At 42.6% G+C, this 24,687-nt stretch overlaps 1 protein-coding gene across 1 annotated transcript in view; it reads left to right on the top strand.

The window, feature by feature from the left end:
* Window positions 1-24,687, top strand: part of LOC308329486 (leucine-rich repeat and fibronectin type-III domain-containing protein 2) — a gene marked incomplete at its 3' end in the record, with an annotated part of 135,915 nt that overhangs the window by 92,514 nt on the left and 18,714 nt on the right. The window contains exon 3 of the mRNA XM_080783805.1: window positions 4,651-4,734. The remainder of the gene's footprint in view (window positions 1-4,650; window positions 4,735-24,687) is intronic.

A 24,687-nucleotide genomic window follows, 5' to 3' on the forward strand; every position in this document is an offset into this window, starting at 1 on the left:
ATTACTGTCATTATACATCTTCTCTCTGGATTATTTTGGACATGTCGCATCATCGTATCAAACTGTGAAGCAGCAGAAGTTTTTTCTAAGAGGTTAGGGCTGTGAGACACTGCCGCTGAGGCTCTCTGGGGTCGGAAAGACAAATGACTTGTTCCCGTCTCCACTTGAGTCTATGGCTTCTCTGAGAAGCAGTGACCCTGACGGTGCCTTTCATCACTGCGGTCTGCTTCTATGGGACGTCCACTGGACGTGCTCAGGTGGATTTAACTGCAATTTTATCCGCTGGGTCATTGTTTTATAATACGGTTTGATAAGAGATGTGTGGAAGAAACGGCACTAAATGGCCAATTTCATATTCACAGGTTTGTCCCCCATAATAGTAAACAACTGCATTATTCAGCAGTATGGATTCACATGACGCCTGATCTCATAAGAGTACTATCTACAACCTGGAAAGAATATAAAAGAAATTACCAGGGACAAACACATATAATTTAAGGGCCTAACCACGCACTACATATATAATTTACCGCTGTTATCCACTTGAGTCAGAACAACACCACGTAGTAGTTAAATACATATTGCTTATAGTGTTTGATGTGAATGGCGCTTTTCATTCACTATCTTGCTCATCCATTCTGAACATGTGCAAACTATGAGCTTAGATCAGATTATGTAGCTTTAATTCCCATTAAAATGCATGCAAACAAAATAATGAACAAATAATGAATAATGAATAATGTAGTCTTATTAGCTGATTGATTGCTGTTTATTGTGCATGAATAGAATAAGTACCAACTCAGTGGACTTGTTGTTAGAGTGTCCACCCTGAGACTGGGAGGTTGGGGTTCGATCCCCGACCGGGTCATACCAAAGACTGTGAAAAATGGGACCAGTGCCTCCCTGCTTAGCACTCAGCATCAAGGGTTGGATTGGGGGTAAATCCCTGCAACATACTAGCGTCATATCCAGGGGGTGTGCCTGTACATCAAGCTGCCTCGACATGCTACAGAAACAGGAGATAGGCTCCTGCACTGGCTCAACAAGGCTTACTTATACCAGAAGAAGTAGCATAATCGTCTCTATCTGGTGGAAACCTCTATGATGTAACTTTTCAGCATTCAAATGAAAAGAATGTAGCAAAGGTAGCAGATTTACAATCTCAAAAGACATTGCTTTGTGCAACATTGTTTCGAGCTGGTGGATCTGCTACTTTTGATGCTTTGCTTTTGAGTGATGCTGTCGTATGATCAGGGGTTTACGATAAAAAAAAAACACACACACACACAAAGTTAGAAGGTTTAAATACTGCCTGACAGCAACAATATATTTATAGGGTGGCTCAGGAGGTAGAGCAGCCGTCTGGGATTCGTCTCCGATTTGATCCCTGGCTCTTCCAGTCTGTTAAGCGTCTGACTCTGAAGCCCCTGCAGTTGCCCCTCCATGCACTCCCTCAGAGTATAGAGGCCACCACTGGGTCCATGCAGAGAATCACCCCTTGGGGGATCACCAAATACTCTATTAGCAAATTATTGTAAGAAACTGTCATGTTCACTATATAATTAGTAACGCTAGTCCATACCCAATTAATAATACCCATTCAGGGATATGACATATATACTGTATCAATCTTTACCTCTCTCTCTTGGCTGCCTCTCTCTCCCCTAATCTCTCTCTCCCTCCCTCCCTCTATCTGCCATTATATAACAGGTGTCCCCTGTGGCACACCATGCAATTATGCGATGCTCAGCCAATCACAGTGCCAATTTCATCACCTATTTCTGTGCCATATATTGGCATATTTTGGCACCAATTCCGTCCCCAAATTTTGAGGACACAATTGCTAGAATTATGGGAAGAATACTGGAAAGATTGTTAGCCTCCAAAAAGGCATCATTGGACAAATCTGGGCTCATACACTGACTCATGTTGTTTGTTTGGTGATGATGAAACTGTGTAGTACAATAACATCTCGTACATTTACACTTCCAGATCATATTGCCATACTTGTTATTCTACCACGTTATCGCATGGATCAGTCAGTGACAGTTTCGCCTGCCAGCGGAGCCATAATTAGCCTGATAATGATGGCTAGAAGAGCCGGTCAATAATTGAGTCTGGTTGTTCTCTCATGGCGTTCCTATACTTTAAGAGCCCGACAAGACAAATAATAAATCCTTGGAATGGTAAAGCCCGTGCTATCAGCATCCTAATCCACCATCCGTCTTCTCAGATCATTCCGGCTTTACTCAACCACCGTAAATATTCCGGTCAGGAAGCAGGCTCGAGTGAGCAGCGTTAGCTAGCCTACATGTTGACGTAGTTCTCGTGAAAAGAGCCAAAGGAGATCCTAATTATATTTAGCAGTAGTCTACGCATGCGCGAGCACATTCCATGCGTGCGAGGGTGAGCTAGGCATTGCCTAGCAAACGGCCCGGCTCAAAGTAGTTTTTAGATAGATATAAAATAAAGCAATATAAAACGCATATAACAGATGGCTATTACTTTTTTTAAAGTACGATTTTGTAACCCATTTTTCACCCCTGTGTCAATTATCTAATGTGATCCTGGGCTCTACACACCCTCCACCAACCTAGTCCCCATATATGCCTGAGTGTCCAAGTTGCTCCTTTACACCTGACAGGGGGGAGTTTCCCTGGTTGGACGTAGCGCGTGGAAGGAACACGTTATTCCAACCAGTTCCTTTCCCCTCCATCAGGCGCCCCGGCTGGCCAGGGGGAGGCAGTTTAGTGAGCAGGATTACTGCATGTTTTTTGTGAGGGTACCTACCCTATAGGGGACACGGGGAGAACATGCAAACTCCACCCTTTCGCCAACCCCGCCTTCGGGTATGGGCACTGATGACGCAGAGGAGGAAACACGCCGCCAGCACCCACAGCGTCCTGAGCGGGAATCGAACCCAGGACCTTCTAGCTGTGAGGCGACAGCACTACCAGCTGTGCCACCGTGCCCCCAGATGGCTATTACTTATGACGTAATCTTCAAAAGCTTTGCATCCGCTCAAAAAGTTGCTATATCACACAATAATGTGGTGCCCCGAGTCTAGTGTATCTGAAGACCCTATTGAAGACCCCTGATCTACACTAGATATCCAATCTACAAGCTCACAGCTTGTCATGTTGAGACACATTTGGAGCTTGTAGATCTGCTGGTTTTGCTAAACGTTTGGCTGCATGCCCATGCCCAGAATGGGGACGCTATACAATTATCAAAGCGGAGCTTTAGAATGGCACAGCTGGGCCCGATTGTGAGAGAATGACATCATCCCAAAACCAAGCAGTTGGTGCATGAAATCCTTAAATGACTTTTGAACATTTTCGGTCATTCACATTCAGATATATGTGCACACGCACGCACGCACGCGCACGCACGCACGCACGCACGCACGCACACACACACACACACACACACACACACACACACACACACACACACACACACACACACACACACACACACACACACACACACACACACACACACACACACACACACACACACACACACACACACACACACACACACACACACACACACACACACACACACACACACACACACACACACACACACACACACACACACACACACACACACACACACACACACACACACACACACACACACACACACACACACACACACACACACACACACACACACACACACACACACACACACACACACACACACACACACACACACACTAGCATGCACCAACACAGACACATGCACGCACACAGTAAACTAATAGCACTCTTCATTCATTCTGCATTCGGCAGGAAACCGCTTCCAGTTCCAGGAAAACTGTCACAGAAATAAGTGGAGAGAGGGGAAATAATGTATTTTCAATCATTGTCGAGATCATAATGTCACTGGGGAGCGGGAGCAATGTGCAAACACCCCACTGTGTTCCATTTTCAATAGTTTTCCATAAACTATAAGCTAGTCTGCCCTTCCCCATGTGCTTTAAAGGGGTTTTCAGAGTATTTGTTTGAGAAGCAGATAATGTGTTATGAATCATAATGGCACTGCCTGCACAGTATGAGCAGCTGGCGCAATGTTAAGTCATAGTTCCTGCTAATCTTTTACAGTCAGCTGTGAGTCAAATTGCCTCTCTTTTATAGGTTTTGAGTTAAGCTCTTAACCACATACCCTATAGTGTCTATGCTATGGCCAACATTCAGCGACAAATGTTTGGCTAGATTTGTTTAGAGGGGAAAAAGGTAGGGAGAGTATAGTTACCTACAGTATACAGTATGTCATAAGTACAACAGAAAGAGAATATTAAATGGCGATGGAGGGCAAGCCTCCACGTGGTGGCGTGGCTTTACCAAAATATAGAGCAGAGGTTCCAAACCTTTTCGTCTCAAAGACCCCCAAATGGAAGTGTTTTGTGCCACGGACCCCCAGAAGAGAAGATTCGTTCCAAACTGTTTTTGACGTATAAATGGATGAATAGAGGTTGTTAAAAATGATTGTGATGCTGTATTTATCATTCATATGGGGACCCCCTGGCAGAGGGGACCCCCTGGGACCCCCTGGCAGAGGGGGCCCCCCAGGATGCCACGTTGAGAACCAGTGCCATAGAGAGCCGCACAGTGACAATGCGTTTGTTCTTTTCTACAGGCTGTTTGTCTGCCTTACTGGGTGTGAATGTGTGCCCTTGCAGTTGTCACGAGGGACCATATGGCACAATACCACACAATATAGGTAAGAGCTACACTTTGCTTCATTTGATTTATTTTCTGGTGTTCAGTTAGGCCTACTGAAATATTTTGACCAAGATGATGCCGTTTCTAAATCTTTTCCAACGGCGTTTTCTTTTTCTTTTCATTCATTTTCTTTTTGCCACGGTGTGCACAAACCACCCACAGGCCTTGGAAGCTATTATACCGTACATACTGGAACAATGCAATGATCCAAAGCTAATGCTAGGATAAGAAACCACAGTCAGCCAATAAGTGGGAGAGAGAATTATTTTTTCCCCCCCACATTTCCCCGAGGTACTACGTATGCAGCAGACGTGGGGAAATACATATCAGATGAATGCAGTATGTGGCTCGTAAATGCTCAGCCAGTTCCTAGGAAACAGGGAAATGAATGTAAAGCCTAAAACCACCAACAGTAATTATATTGTGTCTATTTGATGGCTGAGAATCAAACGTCACGAGTTGTTTTCAATCTGTATTGCGAAAGCAAAGATCGATACGCGTAAACAGACAGACAGACAGACAGACAGACAGACAGACAGACAGACAGACAGACAGACAGACAGACAGACAGACAGACAGACAGACAGACAGACAGACAGACAGACAGACTGTAACAGCAATGAGCATGAGCCACAACATATCTACAAGATAGGTACTGTACAAGTAGGTATAGTTAGAGAGGTCAGAATAGGATTAAAAGTAAGAACAAAAATATAATTTAAAAAATAGACAGAGAGTGACAGTCTGATCATATAGTCATCTGCACTTGTCTGACTGGGTCAACGTATTCTAACAATGAACATATATAAGCATATACAATCCATCACCAGTAAATACAGCACGTATACTGTACCTAAATCACCTGTGAATATAATATATATATAGGCTATACAGCAGAGAGTACTGGCAGTGGATAAGAGGCTGATACTGTATACAGCAAATATTATGTCATGGGTATATGGATAGTATGGTAATGCATACAGAACAGTACACACCCACACCCTTTCATAACCCAAGGTGAGTGAGAGTGACACAGTGACTAGGTGAATGACAGTGAAAGAAAATAGCCGATCTGCAAGCTGGTAGATTGGCTTTTTTTGTTTTTGTTGCTATTTGGCATACACTGTAGGCTTAGGTGACTTTTCACTCAACCCCTGCCATTGCAATCATTTAACATTCCCCTCCCCGCGTAGTTAATATCCGCTTTGTTGTTTGCTGCTGAAAGTTAATCACTATACTGCATGTAATCGCATGCAGTGTAGCCACGCATTTTCCCAACTGCCCGTGATAATGGCCATTCTGCTCAAAAAAAAGGAAAATAGGCTATGCAAATAAACGTAGGCTGGGGAATTAATATTGTGTGTGTGTGTGTGTGTGTGTGTGTGTGTGTGTGTGTGTGTGTGTATATATATATATATATATATATATATATTTATATATATATTTATTACATTTATTTTAAATAGAGGCTTTTATTATGGAAAGGAGGTGGAAGGCCCTGTTAATGGCCAACAGTACAGGATGACAGTGATGTAAAGTATAACGAAGTATATTTGGGGACAGACTCCGACAATAAGCCACTCCCAACCTACTTAAAGGTGTAGTGACCTTTAGACATCAGCATACCTAACAATGGATGCCAAAAAAATTGGTAGATTTTCATTTTTGTGTATTTTTATATCAAAAGTCTATAAAAATCTTAATTACTTCCTGAAAGCAAAAACGTGCTGCGTGATGATGTGTCGAGGCCCGCATTCAATAAAAATGAAGCTCACCCGTTTAATTCCCCATATCTGCGCATCTGTCCAACACAGCTGCTATGATTACAGAAATCCTCAGTTTTTATTCCCATTCAAGATAACATCCAGACAGTGTATTATTCGGTTTCAACGTAATCATCACGCTAAAATATGTATCTGGTTCAGAAACTTCAGAGCGATGTTTCAACTTGAAACCGTCTGAAACGTCAAAATAAAATGTCCACCATTTCCGTTTCACTACGCCTTTAAGTACAATTTTGAGGTATTTTTTAAGTGAAAAAAAAGATGCACGGTGAAAGGAACGTTTTCCGTGCAGATCACTTACAGATGGGGCCTCTGTCTTGGTAATTAGCATATTTACAGATGGACATAGCAGTGGGTTTCAATATCACGGTGTCGTGTAATTTAACAAAGCGATCAAAGGAGCACTTGCTTTGAAGCTTCAAGTGGCTTGAAGCACGGCGTTATCTCCAGCACAAAGGGATTCGATGCATTATTTAACAAACCTTTTGTTCTTCAAATGTAAGGCTTTGTGTCGTGTTTTGCCAGATTGGCAGCAGATGCACTTAATTTCCTTATAGAAGGTGAGGTATACACTAGGCACGTTGTTGTTTTGCCTCACAGATGGGAAGCTGGATCAGCGCTCAATGAATGATTACCTCTAGCTTGTGGGCTTTGTTTGGTTTCCTTTGACAGCCAATCCACCGTATGTCTAGTTTACAGTATAGTTAAAAAGGAGATGGAGATATCTTGGGTGGTGCATCTGGCACCACTCAAGTTGCAGCTCTAAGCTCTGTTGCGTTATATTGCTACGTTTATCTTTGGCCATGCCCCTCTAAGGATGGAGTCCCGTGATTTCTGTATTTTTTCCAGTTTTTTCATGTGTTTATGAGGTGACAGCACTTCATTAGACCCCTCGGTGTGGTTGTTATGTGCAATGATGTCTTCCCTTTGTATTTAGGGTTTCTTCCTGAAGGCTGAAACCTTCACAGTCAAACGTGCCAATGAAAAAAACAGCACAGGCATAGTGACATCACAATATCATCCCCTCCCCTAACCCCTCCCTCTATAATATAGAGGGAGGGGTTGTATGATATAGAGTCTATATCATACAACAACAGCTGTGGGTGCGGCTTCAGATCAGGTGGATCACTACACGGCAAACCAGGCATACTGAACTGGTGAGCGTGTCCACATGAAAACAACATTTTAACAAATAGCCTACTGTACTGTACACTTTTTTGAAAAAAATATTCCTCCTTATATAATAATAATACCTGATGATCATGTTTCGAGTGCAGTACTAAGTTCCGTACGCTTTTCCGACCAGTCATTGGTCCGACAACGACAACCTACCTCAAACCCAAACCTAACCATAACCGCAAGCACGGAGCGGCGCATGCTCGCCAACCATAACGCATGTTCGCCAATCTTAATCCGGTCGTTTTACGCATGTCGCCCCCCCCATGTTTTAGGATGGAAAAAATCTCTGCACTCCGTCTTTAACCATGTACGTGATTTTCATACGGCTATCGGATATGGATATGATTTATACCCGATGCTCTGTTTTTCAATTCCATGACACTTTAACTATGCACATAAAACTGTGATGCTAAATACCTGCTGCAATTTATACCTGCTGGATATATCTTCCTCCTGCATGAGAAGCATTTCTCTTTTACTTAATGCTGCATATCCGCATTGCTATTTGTTTTATTCATTTATAGATTGATTTGACTTTGCCTTCCTGTGAACACATTATACCAGGAGATACACACACACACACACACACACACACACACACACACACACACACACACACACACACACACACACACACACACACACACACACACACACACACACACAGACAGGAACCTATATCTCTTCCCTATTTGAACTCTCTGTATTTACCAGTGGTGGGAAAACTAATCACAAATCTTATTTAGTAAAAGTATCAATATTGCAATATAGAAATACTATAGTCAGAAATTCTAAATGTACTTGAGTAAAAGTACAAAATGTATTGGCATCAACATGCACCTAAAGTACCAAAAGTACTCATTTTGCAGAATGTCCCGTTTCAAGTTTTCAAATGTATAAAAATCTTTTGAAATCTGATATTTTCAAATGGCATTAATGAAGTGGTTAATGTCTATGTTTTGTAAAAAAAAATAATCAAAATCTACAATGTAACTAGTAGGCCTAACTAAAGTTTTCAAATAAATGTAGTGGAGTAAAAGTAGCATACTTGAAGATTGGAAATACTCAATTCAAGTACAAATACCTAATTTTACTTAAGCCTACTTAAGTAAATGCACTTACTGTAGTTTCTTTCTACCACTGTTATTTACATGTGTTGAGAAGCACGTACAAAAACAATTTCACCCACTATTCTACACGTGTAATTTGATGTGACAATAACGTTGATTCTGATTTCAGAATGGGAATCCATTCAGCCAGTGTCATGCTTCGTTTACACTCACTTGTATGATGTGTCGAACATCAAATAGCCACTCTAAAGCTCACAATGCGACAAATAAATCAGGCTTAACCACTGAAGCTCACAAGACATTGGTCGTTTGCAGATTGGCTGTTTTAGCTATTTCGGAACTTGTTGAGTGGTGCATCCACTCCTATATGGAGCTTTGTGTGTCTCTGGCTGCCTGTGACCCTGTGTCCGAGCACGAAAATAGCGTTTGGTTGGTTTTCATCACCATGTGTCACTGTTGGGCAGCCTAATACACACACACACACACATATTAACTGATGATTTCGGGTGTGACAGTACAGTAAAGTGACAGTACAGTCCAGTAGAGGGACCCCCTGGGGACCCCCACACAGTAACGCTGACATTTCTGAACCGTTTCGGACGCAGGGCGGCTTGCCGGAACCGGCTTGCCGGAACCGGCCCGCTGGAACCGGGCTCTTTCCTGTGGAACATGCTACTTAAAGCATAATGAAATTTAGAACATTTTGACATTATATTGTTTGTTGATCGTATACCCCAACTTTCAGCAGCTGTCAAAAAATCCCCTAGGGTGGTTGAATAGAAACCAATGTTAGTAGACACCTTTACGAACACATTGGTGAAGAAAATTCTTGGTAAGAAATGTATTGCCAGATTGTATTAATATCCCCTGACTAAGAGGCAAAAACAAAGGAGAATGCTTTTTGTGTTATGTACCGAATGTCTTCCTAGATTTGGGAGTAAGTGACAGATTGTGATTCATTTGGTATAATGCCCCTGATCCCGAGGATCATATTTATAATGTTACAGGTTCACTTTCGTTTACATACGTGAACATTTGATTTGTCTTAATATGGACTCGTGCTATACAGACAGGACAATTAATAATAGCTAGGTGAAGATGATGTTATAAGAACGCACAATTGAGGCTGATGCAATGGGCGAGTCCATTCAAAAACGCACGTGGTCTCTGACCCAACGTGGGTGTGCTGCATGTGGAACTAACATTGAGCACATTATATTATGCTTCAGAAAATTGCTGAGCTTTGGATGTTATTATAAGCTCTGTAAGATTTCATGACACCTGAGTTGGATGAAGATATATAGGTTTAGTCTGCCGTGAGAGGGGGAGTGTGATGATTCCTTTATGACCAAACCAGATCTGTCAAACTCCATCTCAGTACAGCATCGAGGCGGCCATCGCTTACATTCAATTTCTTATGAAAGCCATCATGTGTCGTGTGAATTAGTTCTCTCTTTTCAACTTTTGATTCTAAAAGGATGTGGTACAGGCCGACCCCAATGGCTACACTTATACTGCATGTGCCTTTTGTATGCTTTATTTCAGATACTTTAGACTAGAGAGAGACAAGAGATTGGGGTTGGATTCGAACCTGCAGGGCGGGAGGCGTCTTTTGTGTTTGTTGATTTTTCTTAAACAATTAATCCGATTTTAGGTCAGTGGTCACTGGTCAGGGCATCTTAGTCCACACCGGTACATCTTCTACAGTACATGATATACATACACGGGTTTGGTCATTATAGGCAAAAAAAACTTTATTTCTTTTCAACACTAGTGACAATAGCAGATGTACAAGCTCACACATCCGAGCTATAGTAGTTCTGCTATTTTTAAAATATGCCACCCTCTACTTTTTACTGAACTACTGTATCACCTGATCGGAACCTGGAAAATGGTGTGCGTATGTGCGTGCGTGCGTGTGTGCGCTAACTGGCTGATCCTTGGCTACATTGAAAATGAGGGCTTGCCCTCAATTGTACTTCCGAGTATAAATTAATTAAGGTGATGATCCTCTCATTCTCTTCTAACCCAGTGAGATCATCCCTCAGTGTTGATGTTCTCTGCGCATGTCACAATCACACACGTAGATAGGGACGGGGAGGCAGGCCAGGTGTGATGGAAAGACAGGCGGAGAGACAGGTTGATGCCAAAAAAACGTAGGGAAATCTAATTTATTTTTCATACGCTTTCGAAATGGAATGCCATATATCATGCTATAAAGCAATTTCGTGGCAGTCCCCGGCTCACAAAAGATGAAAGAATGGTGATCAAAGACACAGAGGGGGAAAAAAAACTAGACTGGCAGAGTTGCAGATGGCATCCCCTTTCTCGCTGAACTCGCCCTGTACCACGCTGTACATCTGCTGTGTGGAACAACTCGCCGCAAACATGTGGAGAGACAATGATCTCCGCTAATACTGCACAAAACTGTCAAAATAAGTTGAGATTTGAGCGTGGGATATGATATGACATGAAATTACACACTGTACAAAACAACATTCCATTGGAATGGTGATATTGTATTTTCTATAACAGTAAGACACTGTTGTTCATTGATTGCATTGCTGTGAGTGGAAAAATGTGGTAAAACATTTTTGAGAACTGTATCATGCCATTTCCTACACTTACTGTATCTTCCAAGCAGAGGAATATACAGTATACCAAGCGTACACATGAGGGACCAACAATGTCATCACACTCTCAATCTAACCGGTTAATAGCAACTGACAGACCTCATCAATTTCACAGAGATTAAAGAACCGCCTTACAGCCAGCAATATTCTTTTAACCATATACAGTATAACATTATATACTCTGTCTGCGCTGTCAGCCAAATAGTTCCAATAAAACAAAACCTTTCATTGCTTTTACAATAGCCATTAAATCATGGAAGCCTTTGAGACTAATCAGACGCTTTCCAATGCTACTATAGATGTATGAAGACAAGTACGGCATGCTAATAGGCTTCCTTCATGAAAGGTGCCATAAGTGATATTTGAGTGGTGCAGCCACTCCTATGGACAGCTATGTGTGTCCCTGGCCATGTCCGAGCAAGGAAATAGCGTTTGGTTGGTTTTCACCACCAAGTGTCACAGTTGCGCAGCCTCACACACAGACACACACACACACACACACACACACACACACACACACACACACACACACACACACACACACACACACACACACACACACACACACACACACACACACACACACACACACACACACACAATTTGTGTTGTTATTAAGCATGTACAAGAGAGACAATTTGAATATATGATGATTTCGGGTGTGACAGTACAGTACAGTACAGGGACCCCCCACACCATTTCAGACGCGGGGCGGCTTGCCGGGGACGGAGTTGCAATGAAATTAATTAAACGGTTAAAGCTCGATAGTAATAATTGCAGTAGAGCGTTTGTTTAGTAACGGGGGTCTCCTCATCTCTCCAGCTCTTTAACAAACAGCATATATGTTTGAGCCGCACCTATACTGTATAATATGCAGTATAACGGTGTGTGTCTCTCTATGAGCACGGATGGTGCTCAGCTGATTGGCTGAGCACGGAATGTGATGTATGAAGAGTGTCGCTCACTTCACACGTGTGATTCTTTTTTTTTTAGCTGGGTCACTAATTTCATCCAATCGCGAGTGAGAAACCCACCAAGCACATTTTGAGCCCTCACTAGTAGTCAATCCAATTGTTTCACTGTGTGGGATGTTGAAATTATTGTAACTGTTTTTGGTTTGTTGCCCTATAGCTGCTCGGTTTTAAGTAGTTAGTGTCTGTAAAAGGCTCATATCAGTTATCCTTTGAATGCAATATCGACCCCGCCACACCCTGCACTTGCACACGTCCTGCGAAAAATATCATGCACGTTGCATAATACCATTAGATCAAACATGATATGGAGCAATGCTCGAGAAGCCGAAAGTCCATTGATCACGCAAATAATGGCCGAGAACAATACAAGCCTGGGCCATTCCTTTCAATTACCACCAGAGTTATTTCCTCATTGGCACGAGCTGACATTGCTTGTCTACATCAATATGGCCCACTTCCAACTCAGAGTTTTTTTGTTGTTGTTTTTTTTACCCTGAGGTTTGCGCATGCCGGCTGTCTTCATTATGAATCTATAGGTCAAGCAATTATCTGCGTCGGACACAGAATGTATACTGTACATAACTGAATGTACGTAACTCTCCTGTTAGCTATACAGTTAAAATGACCCCTCAGAGTTGAAGTCATTTATTGACAATGTTCTGACTCAGAGGTCGTCAGGGCAGGAGATTTAATTTGAGATGTACTCTAGATGTAATCATACATTATTTATTACAATTATAGATCCTACTATCAGAAGACATCACTCACATTACAATATCTGACAAATAAACATTCTCTACACGTTTCTTTTTACCTTGCAGCTCTTTGGTGTGGGATAATTGAGCTGAAAAGGGATAGTTCACCCCCAAAATGAGTCCGTTCAACTCTTGGTAGAATGATTCGCTCAACGCTGTCCCTTTTATCCAGCCGTCCAATCACAGTGGAGGAGGGGTGCATGGTTGCAACAATTGCAAGTGACTATTCCTATTCTTTTAATTACAGAATATCACCAATAATAAGAGAGCTGTGGTCCAGCGTGAGTTCCAGGTGGCTCTGGCTCAAGCCATGCAGCCATGCCGGGGTGGTCACCACCAGGTGGTGGTGCCCATCTATGGCAGCTTGTCAGTAAAATGATCTATACATTTTACTTGAGAAATAGGAGAATAGGTTGTGCAGTTTCACATCCACACCTGCTACAGTAGTTTAAAATGTTATCAATATTCAGTGCTTTTAGAGCTATATATTGAAGTCCATTTGTGTCGACCTCAAGTGGTACCGTGTATAGGCGTCTCCGCCCTTATGCGCTCTCGGATGGGCGCAGAAGAGCGCCTTGTGTTGTCAGCTGTGAAATAAATAATAATAATAACAATAATAATAGTGTGTGTTAATATATATGCGTGTGTTAAACCATAGAGACCACAGCGATCAATTCGTGTTTTGAATTCAAAGGGACCAAAGAAGACCTATAAACATACGGAGTTAAAGTAATAAAACCAGGGTTTAAATGTCTAAAAATAAACATGCCGATGCTTCACAGTGATGAACACAGGGTTCTGTGGATTTATGCAGCCTGTGAGAAACCCGAAGGCGTTGAAACCACAGCGCGGTAACCGTACTGCAATCATGGTCCTTATACACTATAGCTTCCCAAATCAGGGAGCTCGGCGTCCGCGGGGAGAAAGTGCAGAGAGGAGGACATGATCCAGGCAGTCTGACAGCACTCCCACGCTCCAGTTTTGCGAGTTTTTATGGCATGGACCAATTTAGAGGAGCTTTATGCGCTGCCCACATCTTTGTCCTGAACTGAATTTCCCAGGCATTCCAGACAGGTCTGGCAGCCCTATGTCTGCTGTCTTTTTTTTTTTCTCCTTTTTTTTTTAGCACCTGTTGGTTCCAACTGTCATGTAATGGTTTGATTACACCTATCTGTGTGTAGGCCTACTTCACATTATACTGCCAAAGCAATTGTCACTGGGACCTTTAATCGTCTTAATAGAACAATGACAGGTAATAGTCACGAATGCAACGTAGCGTAACCGCATTAAATGATTTGCATTACATATGCAAATCACAATAATTCCGCTCTTAATTGATAATTACCCTGGGATTGCGCTTGTGTCTTTGTCATCATTATTTCACATAATAATTAATCACTTTACAATCGGGTCCTCCTCCTGAATAGGCCCCACCATCAACTAAAGCGGCTTATGAAACATTGTAAAGTAGGCCACCTCTGTTGCACACAATGCACAATTCCTCGGGAAGGAATACATTGATCTACGCTAAAGCATTGCAACTTTTCAATCCCCAGCCTATTCGGTGTGACAAAACTGCTGGAGCTGAACTAATGCCGTCAAAACGCTGCACCAGCTTCCGTGTGTTTTTTTGTTTGTTTGATGTTTCTGTTCATGAGTCAACGCCTTATGCTTAATTTATTCTTCGTCACATCACAGTGGTGTTGCAGTCCGATCTACAAGTTCTCCAAGCTCGTTGTGAACACATGGAATGGTGTCAAAAGCAGAAGATAGCCACATTTGCAAATTGTTAGGTCTCGACTTAATTTTAGTGCCCCATCATTTAAACATTTCACCCACAAGTGCAAATATACCTGCATATACTGTATGTATATTTGTTCTACAGTACATAAATGGTAAATGGTGCATTTATATAGCTCCTTTATCCAAGGCGCTACATAGATTGTGCATTACATTCACCCATTCACACACACATTAATACACCGATGGCGTCAGAAAACCGTGCACCAACCAGCACATCAGGAGCAATTAGGGGTTCAGAGTCTTGCTCAAGGACACTTCGACACTAACTCTGGGGGAGCCCGGGTTCGAGCTGGCAACCTTGCGGTTGCCATCCAGCCACTCTACCCCTGAGCCACTGCCGCCCCTACATATACAGGGTATTTGCCGTTTCACACTTATTTAACCATCGATGCAAAGTCCAAGTGTGAGGATTAGTGTGCTTGCGTACCCAGATACGTTACATTTCACCCACTTGCATCATCAACTAAAAATTATTTGGAATGTCTCGTCTTTTCATGTCTACCGTTTTGAGATGGATTCTGAATGCTAATGCTATCATCTTCTCTGCATTCTGACCACAGTGTGGCTTTGGAGTGAGCTACAGTCTCACTGGAAAGCCAAACAATTTGCGACAAACAAGCTGTATAGGTGTTCCAAGGCTATGGTGGCATTGCTTGGAGTGTGTGCTTGTAGTGGGCATATCAGAATGTAAATGCAGAACGGGGATTGGGGCGAAAGCTCAGTTTGAAAGCTTCCTCTACGATACAAAAGCACGCTGTGATGGATGTACCATGATTTCTTCCCCCATATAATTGGAATATATCATCTGAAAAACCATAAGCTTGGGGCTCGTCGACTTCTTCTTTGTGTCTTGTGTCAATACTTCTCAGGTACTCTGAAATACATTTACTCTCCCTATTCTCTCATTTTTAGTATTGTAGCTTTCCTCTAAAGTATTTATCCTTAATAGGTTTATTAATATAGTATTAAATGTTTCTATGAGATTAACATTATACCATTAAAGATAAAGTTTGATATTTGACTTACTTGACTTAATCCTCTTTACCCCGTCGAGGGGCACAGGGCGTCCACCAGAGCTCTCCATCTCACTCTCTTCGGGGCCTGCGCTTTTGCTTCCTGCCAGCTCATTCCAATGTCCTTTAGGTCCTGGAGAGTGGAACGTCAAGTTTAATATTTACTTGATTTAAAAGGTTTATAACCATTTTTGGTAAATTACATGTTAGATGCTCCCTGCCTGGGTTTTAATGATTGAGCACCAATTGTAATCTGAATACTTTCAGAAGTATTTTTGCTCTGCTATCGAAGTTAAAATATACAGACCTTTCTAATTAGCATTATTAAGTAATTATACATTTATTTCCATCAGTCACAAAACACATGCTGGACTTTTAATAAAGGAGTATTTGAAGATGTGCGTTGGTAAAAGCGTTGTGCAACTTGTGCATGATACAAGTATCTCAAACGGCAAAGTACTGTCCAATCTCTGAGAGTAGTTGACTCAAAAATAAACATATCAAGCACTATAGGGCAACATTTGGAACACAGCTAGCTTCATTTTCTTATTTGATGTTAAGTCCATATATTTATTCATGTGAAATTTGTTTTGTTACAGCCATAAAGTGTAATATGTGTTGTTTTCGGCCACAACACTAGTTTGTGCCTGTGTAGTACATGCATGTCACTCTGTCCACCAGAGGGTGTTAAAGTGACTCAACTACCGGCATAATTACACCTCTAAACTTGTTTCAATGTTTTTGGTGTATCATAATATTCAAATGGATCAATTTTCCTTCTTGAACTGTTGCTGATATTGACGCAAGCATTCAAATGCACCAGCAATAACAAGTCATTTCATGTGGAAGTATGTAAAAAAAAAAAAAACAGAGCCGCACCCAGGTGTGTACAGCACTTGAAGCTTATATAGCTGCGAGGTTTTCGGGTCACGGAGATGGTCATACTAGCAAGTGAGAGTGGGTCAGTGGTGTCCATTGATTGAGGCATCAACACAGACAGCTGGGAGTGTGTGGGAGGAGGATGTATGCTTTCAAAGGTGGCCCCGGCGGGGGCCACTGGCTCCTGAAATCCATCCATTGATTCCTGTTGGCTACTCACTGGCTCTTTTGACAAGAGTACATGACCCGCAGAAAGATTTCTCTGGGAAAAATACACATCACGTTGCTCTGTATTGCGCAAAGATGCTATAGCTTTTAATGATTTTGTTTGAGTATAGACAGTGCAATCCTCAGCGTTATTTTAACTGTGCGAGAGTACAAATGTAATCAAATGGACCCACGGGACCCTTTTTGTGTGGAGTAAAAAGGAAATCTTTTGTGAGTCCTGCTTAAAGAAAAACACTTGGTGAAAACATTATTACAGTGCACGTCATGTACTGTACTGTACTGTACTGTACAATGCATGGCTAACTTGTAAGGTCTTATTGAAGGTGTCACCTGCCAATTATCCTCTTGTCAGTGGCGCAGCAGCCAAGGATGCTCAGGCTGACAGTTGAACTGCAAAACACTTCCAACAAATGCTCCCCAGGTGCAGTATTACTTAACCAAGAGGAGAATTAGCAAGAGAGGCTAACTTTGCTTTACTTCCCGTATCTTCGTGAGGTGGGCGGTAACATTATTAGGAGACGGGAAGAATGTTGGAGTCTATTCATTTCCAATGGGAGAATGAACGTGAACACAGCTTCTGAACCATTCCTTAACTCCATGGTCACTGAACTAAATACTGGACCCAATCATCACAAGGCACACAATATTTACAAGATATTCATAGTAAAGTGGTTTCTTTTAGCGAGACAAATCAGGAGAAAATCTACTTTGTTCTTTATCCCAGCAACAAACTCTCGCGATATTTGAGTCCGGAAGCCTCTCTCTGTCCATCTGCAATTTCACGGACAACACATAGGGGGCTCTGACCCCATATTTAAGATGAGAATATGTGAATATTATAATGTGAAATGAATGTACATATTTAAAACGATTAGAAACAATTCTTATGTGCCCAAATTAGAGCTGGCATACTTGGTCTGCATATTGAGACAGGCAGATATGTAGGCACGGTGGAGGAGGATAGATTATGTAGTCTGTGTGATCTAAAGGAAATTGAAAATGAAATGCCATTCTACAACTCTATTAGGGAGAGACTTTTTAATAAGATAGATCCAAATCATGAATTTATATTGTATATAAATACAATACATGTATATGGTTGGAGGACTTCGAGAAACTGAAAGGCCTATTTCAAAAGTACACCTTTTAATTTTCCTCATTCCTTGAAAAGGCCTGGTCAATGAGGCCTTGTTTTATTTGTTTTCATTTTGTTTTAATTTTTGTTTAAATACTGTACAAATATGTATTTGTATTAATAATGCATCTTCTTCTATCGGGTTTCATAGTGGTTGGCAAACGTAAATGGTGCATTACCGCCACCTACTAGACTGAGTGTGGAAACAGTGTTGTTGTCAGGGGGGTGGGGGGGGGGTCTCCTACTATATTTAGGAGACCATTTGTAGGCTTTTTTTTGTGTACCATTTCGCGTCTAGTGGCTCCAATGAAATCTTCATACATAAACCATCTTTGGTATTACCCTTCTGGTAATTCCAGGAAGTCTGACTGATGGGAAATGTAGTCCTTTAAGTAAATGTAGTTCACAACTCAAGTCAGGGACTACTAGTTAACGTTAGTTGGAGACGGGATGGCTGCCTCGGGCGCATAGAGACCCAAGGCCAAAAAAAACAGTTCTCACAAAAGGGGCAGATAAACGGGGAACAAAACAACTCCTATCTACACGCTGGCTGGGGCAGAAGTGAGAATCAAAATCAGTGGGACAGCGTGACCTGAGGCACATGAGAAATACAGGACATGGGGACAAACGATTCATAATTATGCAGGACACAGGGCACTCATTCACAAACAACAAATCTACAAACAAGTCTTAAAATATTATCCATCAGTGACTCCAAAAGGCATCAAGTTATTCCAACATGTGGCGTGTCGTGTGATACAGTTCACAAAGAATACACTTCACGTCAAAGAGACATAATTTATTCTCTATCAATATTTTCTTCTAACAAACACATTGGGCATGACAATAATCCTATTTGTACTGAATGAGCATCATTCCTACATGATTTGAATGTAGGAGTGCTAGAGCGAGAGAAGTTTATTTGCCATGCGCCCACATAGAATTAAAGGGATAGTTCACCCAACCCCTCCCCATTTTATTGCATTCCTCATATACAATATTCCAATATTTAAGTCATTGAAGTAAATTGGAGGCTAAAACAAAACTGTATAAACTACTGCTGTTGTGTATTTTGTTGATTTAAATATTGTATTGCTCTTGTTAAGACTGGCCTCCTATTTACTTACTACATATTGGAATATTGGATCAGCAATGCAAGAAAATAAATCCATGAATTCATCACGCCAGGGTGAGAAAAATGCAATATCTCCTGATGCAGATGCTGCAGTTTCATGGGACTGCGCCTGCTTGTCACTCCGCCTGTAAGCTAGCACACGCCTCGTTAGCTACCCGCTCACCTCAACCTCTCATTGAAAATACCAGGCACATATTGACGCTTCCCATATCAAAAGCCCTATAGAGTATAGTCCATATGCAAGCACTGTTTGCGTGTGCGTGCGTGCATGCATGAGTGTGTGTGTGTGTGTGTGTGTGTGTGTTTTAAGTCAAGTATAGCACTTGGAAAGAAGCTATTCTTGAAACGGCTCCCTGTACTGTACATGTAATGACACGTTAGTGTACGCCTGACAGGGGGCAAGGAGAGTGGTGTCAGCGCAGAGTGGTCTCAGGGGTCTTTTGCAAGAGTGGGTGACGTAGTCAGCACTCTGGATCTGTATATCCAGCCTGAAGTCTGGATGATGTCTCATGCGCACACTATTCTTCCAAGCAGCTAACATTCTCGTGCAGTAATGTTATGGTATGGCACTGGTTCACAGAGTGGGGTCTGGGGACTTATCAGGTCATTTTAAAGTGCTTTGAGTAAGCACTCTGTGCATAGGAAAGCGCTATAAAATGCAATCCATTATTATTATTAGTAGTAGTAATACAATTTGGGGGTCCTTGTCAAACCAGCTAATATCTTCAGAGAGCGAGTGTGATACCAAAAAAATTGTCAACTATTGACAATCTCAACAGCAACTCCCTGTTAACATACGTATACATGTAACTATACGTTATAGTATACATTATAGTGACTATACAGTATACAGCACGATCTGTTTTAGACATGACCTACAAGGACATGCGAACTACTTGCAGATATGATCCAATCCTACACCCATTCCTGCACATTCCATCAGCAAACAAGCACGTCAGTTTTGAATTGATTGATTGAATAGCCTACTTAGAATAGAAGTTCCTGGGGACATGTTTTTCATTGTAGTCTTACGTATTCAATTCATCAACATGCAAAGTTAACAATAATATTTCATCAACAAATACAAACGTAGGCTACATAAAATGTACATAAGAAATTGATGCTTTTTTTTCCTTCAGGCCAATATTGAAGAATATATTTATACGAATTGAATACACAGAATATCGATGCAAAGCACCTGAAAAAACTGGTGTTTTTGCAATGGTAGTGGATGGAGAGAAAGGATTTTTGTCCAACCTCAAGAAACAGCAACCAATGGGTGCAAAAGATGGCCGCCCACAACCACGGGCGGGATTTGACAAAGGGTCAATTGTGTATGTGCACTGTAGCTGGCAGGGGTTGTCTTCACATAATTAACAGTATGCCACTCCCATAATATTTTCACCATATGGGGAAGCCTCACAGCTGATATGTTGATTTTACCAACAGACCAAAACAGTCAGCCATTTTGGTGGGCAGCGTGAGCTAGCATACAGTACTCAAAGCTGCTTGTCTCTCACTCAGAGAGCATAAGCTCTTTAACACCTGCAATATGAATTATATAACAGTATGGACAGAGAGAGAGAGAGCGAGAGAGAGCCTTGTTTGCATAAGGCCTTGCTCTGAGTAAATGGAGTGCCGTACAGTTAGTGCCGTACAGTACAGTACAGTACAGACCATCTGGGAATTGGAAGGTCACTTGGTCAACCCGCCGCACACACGGTCTCAAGTGTCCCTGAGCAAGATACAGAAGTTAACCACCAACAACTGTGGGCGTCGTATTGGTGTTAGCCCCGTTTTCCTGTCTCTTTCGTGAAGAGCAGTTCAATAAACAGTTTATTCAATCAATCAATCAATCGTTTGGATTTTAGACAAAGAGTGAGGAGAAGACCTTAAAGGTGGCTGTTCATAGCTACTGTGGAGTCAGTACTGCTGTATGGTGCCGAGACATGGACCCTTACAATACAACAGGAAAAAGCCCTGGATGGAGTCCACACAAGAATGCTATACGAATGGCACTAGGTGTCACATTGACGGACGGCATCAGAAATGTGGACCTCTATGGGGACCTACCACAGGTCACGGACAAAGTCAGAGAGAGAAGGATGAGGCTGGCAGGGCACTGCGTCAGGCACCCAGAATTTGAGGCAAGTAAATTGAACCTATAGGAACCAACCCAGGGCAAAGCCAGGAGGGGAAAGAAGCACACCATTCTCTTCTCATAAATCTTTCCCTCCGTTTATTTTCTTTCAATTGTCCTGGTGGCTCGAGTGTGTACATTTGGACTTTACGGATTTCCCCATATACTCGACTCCGTTTGTCAACACTCGACAACAACGCATGGACGGAAATGACACGACGGGCGGTGGGCATTCTCCGTTGCTCTCAGTCTGACCGTTCCTCCGTAGGGCCTCTCCCTCTTTGAATTCCCTCCGATGCTGTGTGCACATGCTGGAGTGGATGTCATGGTGTTTGTTTGAGGGGGACGACTGGTGCTGGTAATCAGCTTCCACTGGCTGCCAACCAAAGTGTGTGTGTGTGTGTGTGTGTGTGTGTGTGTGTGTGTGTGTGTGTGTGTGTGTGCGTGTGGGTGTGTGTGTGTGTGTCTCTGTGTGTGTGTGTGTGTGTGTGTGTGTGTGTGTGTGCGCTCGCGCGTGCACTCCTCTTCAAGCATGGTACTGGAAAGTGAAACTAAATTGAATTTCGGGGCTGTCAGGCGGTTCACTTTCAGAATCCCGTCAACACATAATCTCACGCGGCTTGATCAGACAGTGCATCTCACTCAGGCAAAAGGGTTGTTGTTTTTCTCCCCCCCCCGCCTTCCCCCTGTAAAATAGATGGAGCAGCATCCGCCCACGTTGAAAGACAGCCTGTAGTGTGTAGGCTCTCGTGCGCGGATGCCTGGCTTCGCCTGTGGGCCAGCGCTGTAACAAGGGCGATGGATGGAGCAAGCTGATTTGCATCTTCATGCACATCCTGTCGTGCACGGAAAATAGCCAATCTACAAGCTCACAACGCGACACGCAGTGTAGATCGGATATTTTTGGTGCCCAATACCCGGCACGCAACCAAAGTATAAAATCTGGCTTTACCGTCACCACAATGCTGCCATGGGACTGCCACACTAGCACTACACATCACTGGTTCTCTATTTCTTTCATTTTAATATAAAAGGAACAGCTTACTTTCTGTCAAAACTCGTCATGGGGGGGGGGGGGTCTACTGTCTTATGCCTGGGGGGGAGAAAAAGGTTTCGGTTTTGATGCTATATACCGATCCACTTCTGAGCCTTCCGCTGCTCCTTTCAACCGCTTCAGAATATTCTCAGGCTGTGCACACCATACTTTCTCCCTCTCTCTACACAATGTGAAATTGTCTTTGCATTGCTGTGCACCTTCAGGCTCCGCGTGGGATGTGGCGCTGTGGGCAGGCATCTGGCAGCCTCCGATAAGAGAGAGAGAGAGAGAGAGAGAGAGAGAGAGAGACTGAGCCACCGCTATACTCCCCGTGAGACCTTTTTATAGTCGTAGGTGTCGAGGGAAGGGGGCAGGCCACCCCGATGGGTCAGTGCTTTTCACTGTGTCAGAGAAGAAGACAGCGTGAGGAAATCGATGTGAACACTGAACAGTAGCTCGAGACCAGCATCTACAGTAAAAACAACGCGCACCCTCTCGTAAAAATCGGAGTCTTGTCTCGTTAAGTTTGCTTATGCCATGATCTTGTTAGAGACTCTTTTTTTGTCTTTCACAGCAGTTCATACATGTCTTGTTCAATTTATATGATGTGTGACAAAGACAGACAACAACAACAAAAAAGATCACAGTTGGCAAATGGATCTGCCAAATTTAAATATAGATCTGCTGGATTGTGATGGGGAGGTCCTTGAGGCACGTCCCACTGGGAGGAGACCCCGGGACAGACCAAGGCGAAGTTGGAGGAAACACATCGACTCACTGGCCTTGGAACGTCTCGGGATCCCCCAGGAGGAAGTCACTAATGTTCACTAGTGCTCTGGAGAGGGAACACTCTGGTGGAGCTGTTGCCCCTGCGACGCGACTACGGATGGATGGATTGTGATGGCACCGGTGTGGAGCCTATATGAGTACAAGCGATGTACAGTACTTGTACAGCCCGTGTCCAAGCCAGTCTGGTTAGAACACACTCCAGACAAACGCAGAAAAATGGCCATTCTGTCACTTATCATTGCAAAGATCTCTTTCAAGATAATTTTTTTGAAGAGATAATTTCTCAGTGGATGAATAATTCAACTCCATGTGACTGTGTAAATCTCACATGTGCCTATAACAGATATGTTTCCCCTGTTGCCTTTTCTCCAGTGGTGGAAAAAGTACTCACATTTTTGAGGGGTGCTAGGAGAGGAGATTGGTTAGGGTTAAGACATCATCTGGCTGGCAGACGCCCCTCACTTCATACGAGTAATTTTTTTTATTTAAGTAAAAGTATAGTAAGAAGCGACCTCGCCCTAAATATGGCACTGGCCATATACGGAGCGTGTCTTGAGTGTACAGGGTTTGATGAGGTCAGATCAACATATGGAATGTCAGAACTGGTCAGCTCCATATATGGAGATCTAAGGGTGGCAGCGGTGGCAGTGTGTAGGGTGTATAGGGTTTGATGAGGGCCCAGGTACGGCCGGGACTTAATTTTTCAGGCCTGTTGAGAACTCTAGTTTTCTATGACATCAGGGATCTCCATATATGGGCTTAATTGCGACAATAGGTCGCATTTACTATTATGATATGATCCCTGATTTACTATCATCCTTGATGGTGTCATAGTGATGTCACAAGACCTGAACACAATATATGGGGGCTTTCCCCATATGGGGATTTTGAGTGAGGAAAAGCGCCCCATGTATGGGGATTTTGAGTGATGAAAAACGCAAAATTCCATATAGTTAACTGTGACCTTCGGTCTAAATCAATACTTAAATGTAGAAATACTCTGGAATTAGAAATTAGTACAAAAGTATTCGTATCAAAATCACTCAAAGTAGTATACCATAAGTAGAAAGTACTCATTGAAATGTATAAAATGTATAAGAATCTTTTGAAAATAGCCAATCTACAAGCTCACACACAATGGTCCTCATTCACAAAGGAGAAATATGCCACAGTGTAAAGGTGATGTGTAATGATATCGTATTCATCCGAACGATCAACCTACGATTAGCTCCCGTGTTATTCAGGGAACCTGGTGTAATCACTTCATTTGTGCGGATCGCCCGGCGTACGCTTTCCGCATTTTCCCCAAGCGATTCGCCTGGTGTCGCCTGGTTTGATGGAACATCCACGCCCATTCCACACCATATAAGGCAACAGGAAATATCGAAATACGTCATC

Source organism: Protomyctophum bolini (assembly GCF_963924005.1).
Source record: "Protomyctophum bolini genome assembly, chromosome: 15".
NCBI classification, from domain to species: domain Eukaryota; kingdom Metazoa; phylum Chordata; class Actinopteri; order Myctophiformes; family Myctophidae; genus Protomyctophum; species Protomyctophum bolini.